Here is a 6,224-nt window from a genome sequence, read left to right as displayed (position 1 = left end):
CTATAGTGATGGACAAAACAACTTAAATGCCATGCTGCCAACTTAGAAATAGTAAAATCTTAACAGACCACATGACCTGAACCAAAAATGTATATTTACTTAATTTCCATTTAATTAAAAATGCAAAAACACATAACTTAGTGTCTGCAAAGACGATAACACAAATAGCAATGAACGAGTGCAAATGGTTTCTCGTAACCATCCGTAGATATTCGGCCGAACAAGCTGAACACCTCGAATAGCCACCCACCCTGTGTCTGTTTTACGACAAAATATTAACCAAAACCCGTTGCTGGAACAGGTGCGAACAGGAAAATTCTAAAAATTGTTGTATGGTTAACATCGTGCAACTATCGCACCGTTTTTATTGTACCACAAAACATGTGCGACTGGGGCATTATCGTACATCAGGAGCGTCTAAAAACTAGGGATGGACACTATCGAACTATTCGATAAATTTTCAAATACTCGATAGTTCCATGTTATTCGAAACTATTCGAAATATTTGATAGTTTTCAATTATTCGATAGTTTGGATCGATGTATCTCCTTGTTCTTCCGTTTCCTTTTTCCATTCGGGTCGTCCGTTTCTTTAGTCCGAGTTTTTGTTGGTGGTTTCTTAACAACAATTTTTTTACGATGTTGGGTTGTTAGCCCTACGATCAACTTTCCATTCCTTGAAGAGGAGGAGCTCGGGGTCCCGGGTTTGCTAAACCTGTAACACAATGACTGTGTTTCCCCTGGGGAAATTCCATAGTGTCTATCGCTACTTAAAACGTTATTGAATTGTGGTAATACTACGCATGTGTGAGCTGTTATCATTAATATTGTGTTGAACCATCACCATATAATTCCCGCTCGGAGGTGGTAACATTGTTGTTGGGCAGTTGGTTACCATGGTTGTCGACGACGCGAACAACCGCCACGACAGGGCGGCTGTCACCCGTCTCTCTCCGTCTGTATCGCGACCCGTAAACACGTGCCACGAACGACTTCGAACCATATTTTTTCGCAACCTCGTGACTACTGTCATCATCCGCACTTGCGGTTTTCTGTATATATGTTTTTTTTAGGTTGTTTTTATTGCATTCACACATAATAAACGTCTTTTTTATATAATTAATATCGTTGTTTATCTCCCTGCGGTAGTACACCGATATTCCTTTCCTCTGTTGGAGGTGGTCGTGTTACCCACTAACACGAGAACTCCACAATATGTTGGTGTACCTGCAGTGTGTGATAGCACGGCAATCAAAACACGTGCTTTTTTTTTACACATGTTCCAGATTTCAGAACAAAAGAGAAAAGTACAGAAAGTGAAAGAAGTATGAACTACGAACAGGAATTTACATGTCCTACTCAAATTTTTAATAACACTTAATACATAAGTTAGGCAAAAATAAGGTTTGCCGCCCATTACATACAAATACTACATTAAATATTTTTTTTACCCTAGCAATACTAAACTAGACTTAATTATGAGTTTGATATATTTATTTATGTAAAGTTAACAATTAATTAGATTTGTAGACAAGCAAACCACTATTAATTTAAATAAAACAAAACAATGTACTGAGTCTTATTTTTTATTATAGTTTTATTTATATTTATTTATATTAATTTTATAATAGTAGGTACTAAAATTAACGTTAATTGACGTCCTAGGCGTGGGCTTATGTCGCCTAATCCTTGAGCCGGAACTGAGAACTTATTTAATTATACTTAGTAATTAGAATACTTGTCTATGTATTTAATTTTTCGGTATATTTCTACTTTACGGGACACTTTATTTTTTGGACTTATGTAGTTAAATACGCTGAAAATGATGGTGAAGTTAGAATTTGGCGCTCGGACATAAGTATGAAGTTATTGCACTTCAAAGTTACTATATATTACATTAAGTAACTTAGAACATACATTGTATTCAGTTGCGATGCTGTAGTCCAGTGGCAATATAACTATTTCTGGTCAGTATATGCACAAGTTCAAATCCAATCGTGAAAACTTTTTTGAATTTTTTTTTTAATGTACATTATTATAAAAATAATATTATATTTACTCGCGCAGCGAGGTTTTAGGTTCACATACAAATCATAATCCCATCCGCAACATTATCAAGGTTTGTACAAAAACTAGGTTAGGCTTAGACTATAATTCCTCTTGGGGCGAAGCCCCATCCCCCCGAAAAGTGCCACATAGTGGCACTTGAGTTTGTGAGTGGAGCTGGCAGGCGTAATGAGCGAAGTCCTAAAATTTTTAAAATTACAGTTCCAACTTTTCGAAAAAAAATGCAAACAATTTTCATTAAGGTAACAGATCAAAACCAGATACAAAATTATCGTTAAAAAAAAAAAAGTGTATAAATTTATTTACCTGTACGGGGGATCGAATTCGGTTCCGTAGATAAATAATCAATGCTGCTACCATTACCAATATTACTATTGAGCAACACTTTAAAATGTTCGTAGATGCCTAAGGAGTATTTAATAGTTTTAGTGTAAAGTTATAAACTAACTATAACTTCAAAACTAAGTTCTTGCGCCAAATTCCAATTTCACCATTATTTTTTTCACCCAAAATAGGACTAAGTCCCTCAAAAAAATTGCCAAATTTTTGGGTAAACTAAAAATGTTCCAATTTTTCCATTTTGTTCTTAATTTTTAGTTGAGTAATGTTATTTCGTATAATGCTAAAATTAATTATAATAATAATTCATATTTAAAAATACAGAATTTGTCATATAAAAAATTACAATACGAAAAAAAAAAGTTATGTTATGATGTTTATTCTTGTACTCTCAAATGTGCATTATTTTAATGTGATATAGATATTGGAAGAGTAAGAACAGAGTAAGTAAACAGAGGATTAATAAGCATAATGAATAATATTTATAATATAACGAAAACCATCCACTATGTTCTTAAAAAGACTTTAAAAATAAGCAATAATTAAATCTTTAAGCATTATAAAGATGTGATATTATGAATACATTTTATTATTTAATTGTTATTATATTATGATTTCATTATTATTTAATAAAATTTTTTAACTATAAAATTAAATAAAATTTTAAAATAACAATTAAAAGAATTTCATTATTTATTATAATTGATACTAGAATGACATTTTTAATTGCTAAATAGTTAGTTTATTTTTTGCACTTGATTATAATATCAATAATAATTATTACAACAGAGATTATTTTATCAGGGACAAATGGAATTTAACATTATAACCAGTGGCGTAACCAGAACTTTTAATGCCTGTGGCAAAATAATCCAATCGGGCCCTTAGTTTTAAAAATTTGGAAGAACGAGATATGAGGAATATCCTTCAAAAACTAACCACCTATACAATTCTACCCTTTAAGGCTACAAACAATAAAAAACATGTTTAGTGTAATATTATTTTTATAGTAAAATTTTACTAAACATTTTTTGGTTTAAAAAATATATACAAAGCAATACAAAATTTAAATATTCAAAATTTCTTACTTTTGCTTCGGCAAACATATCGATTAAATCTTCAAAGTCAACTTCTCGGGCTGTTTCTTATTCGATTGAAATTAATGCTAGGCCACTTAAACGATCTTGTATCATTTTACTCTTTAAATATCTTTTAATAATTTTTAGTTTCCAAAATGACCGTTCCGCGCTTGCACATGTAACAGGAATTGTCAAAAATAATAAAAGAGTAGTACATACTTCTAGGAAACTGGCTGTTAAAGAATGATTTTTCACCATTAAAAGTTGAGCAAGATTTCAATTTTCAATTTCACTTGTAAATGTTTTTGATATGCCTTTATCATATTTGTTTACCAACTTTGTAGCTTCATTTAAAAGCTCTAAAGCTGTTGCTGATGTGAGAAAAGATGGTTGTAAACATGTGAAATTTAGCATTAATTCATGAAAACTTGAAAAACGTTTACTTATTTGATTTATTAATATATCCAACGTTCTATTAAAAATAGTTACACGAAATAAGCTTTCTGGACAAGTTAAACGCATATCAGTACATAGTTCATCGAAATATCTTTTTACTACTTTACGACGTTTGTTTTGAAACTCTGTAGAGATAGACCAACTTTTAGCAACTATACTTGCTTCTTCCAAGAGATCATTAAAATTACATCTATATTCTTTTAATTGTTCATAACAATTTTTTTAATAAATTAGATGCATTATCTAAATCAAATGACTTTGACTGGAATATTTTAGAAGTTAGGTTTATAATTTGTAAAATTTTACATTGAAAAACTAAAGTGCAAATAAAATTATGATTTTCAATTTGTTTTTTAATCCCATTTGCTTCATTTCGCTCATCTAACTTAGAGTTGCAAAGTATAACTTTTGTTAAAGCTTTTTGAATTTCAACAAATCTAATTTTAAGCGCAAAAACTGATTCATAACGACTAGCCCAAACGACACGTCATTGACTAATAACAAAATAAAATATAAATTAAAAGAACATCAATTAACAACGACAGTCACTTTTTCCTAGAATAGTTCTAATCTGATCTAGTATCTAAATATAAATGTTATGTTCGATTTCAAAGACAAGCGATTGCGATACGCTTCATTGTTATTTCCATTTTACAAATAACAATATCATTAAATGTATAATAATATTAATATCAACAATGTCGACGGACTGGTAAATAAAATAATTTATAAACATAATCGTGATCAGTTATTAAATTTATTTTATTTTACAAAAATATACATATATTTTTAAACAGAATCGTATTTATAAATTTCACTATTATGATGATTTATTTTTGAATGTACTATTTTTTTCTTGAAGGGCCCTCTAGAGTCGTGGGCCCGTGGCCTATTGCCCGTCATGCCACCCTATCGTTACGCCACTGATTATAACAGGCTCGCGTATACGCAGCGTCACCACGGTTCAATAATGATTTTAGACGCTTGTACATTGGCGGGTCTGTCTATACGCAGTCGATTAGACCAACATCATCGTTATCAAAAATAAAATTGTTATCATAAATATAATTTTATCATCAATTATAAATTTATAATAAATTAATTACATTATTTTATTTGTTACATTGTAATATTAAGATATACCATCTTCACTCTTTACATGAAATGTATGTTCTAATTCTAACTTTTTTATTTTGTTCTGAGAATATATATTTTGAGCAGTAGTAAGTGTATTATAAATGTGCTTGACTAGTGTCACAACTACAATTTTTGGGTCCCAGGGCGACTGAGATTTATTGCCTCAATTTTTTAGCATGTCAGACATTTGTTAATGGTTTCATTTTCCGACCCTTTTTCATCTAGTAATTCAAATATATGTACATCAATATGTATATTAAAGCATATTTTAAAATTCACAAAGCACACCAATAAATAAGAATTCAAAATTTTAGAATGAAAACCCAATTTAATTACAACAAACACATAGAGGTTAACCAAAATTGTTATGCAATGTACATCCTCCAAACCAATCAATAAAATAAACAAAACTTAATAAGTTAATTTTTTATCATTTTTAAAAATTGAAAGTTTAAACAATTACTTAAATTAGTTGAAACAAATAGGAAAAAATGTATACTTAAACTAGTGAAAATGTATGCTAAATGAATTGTAATGTATTGTTTAGGCACCTATATTACATTTTAAATTCTTTATAGTACTACTGTAACCTCAACTATTAATTTTAATTGCAGGCCGCATCAATGTTCCTATACCTACCTATTCTTATATTAAAAGATTAAATTAAAAGCACGTCTAAATTATAAATAAATAAATACAGGGAAAACAATAAATATTGAGAACAACTTGACTGCCTACATTATTTAACAATATAATTTTGAATTTATATCTTAATATTACATTGTTACAAATAAAATAATGTAATAATTCATTTATTATAAATTTGTAATTGATGATAAAATTATAATTATGATAACAATTTTACTTTTGATAAAAACAAAATGATAACGACGGTGTTGGTCTAATCGAGTGCGTATAGACCAGGGATGGCAAACCTTATGAATACTGCGTGCCCAAAATTACTTTTTTTTTTTTATAGAGCGTGCCATGAAAAAATTTAAAAAATACTATAAATATTATATTTTGTTATATTATAATTTGATTGTATAATTAATGTATTAGTATAAAAATGTTAGTTTAAGTACATATTAATAATATATAATAAATAATAATAATTATAATAATATTGCTTTGTTAATTATTTATA

Source organism: Sipha flava, unplaced genomic scaffold, assembly GCF_003268045.1.
Source record: "Sipha flava isolate LNK unplaced genomic scaffold, YSA_version1 76_pilon_pilon, whole genome shotgun sequence".
Classification (NCBI taxonomy): domain Eukaryota; kingdom Metazoa; phylum Arthropoda; class Insecta; order Hemiptera; family Aphididae; genus Sipha; species Sipha flava.
Note: the sequence above shows the minus strand (reverse complement) of the source record.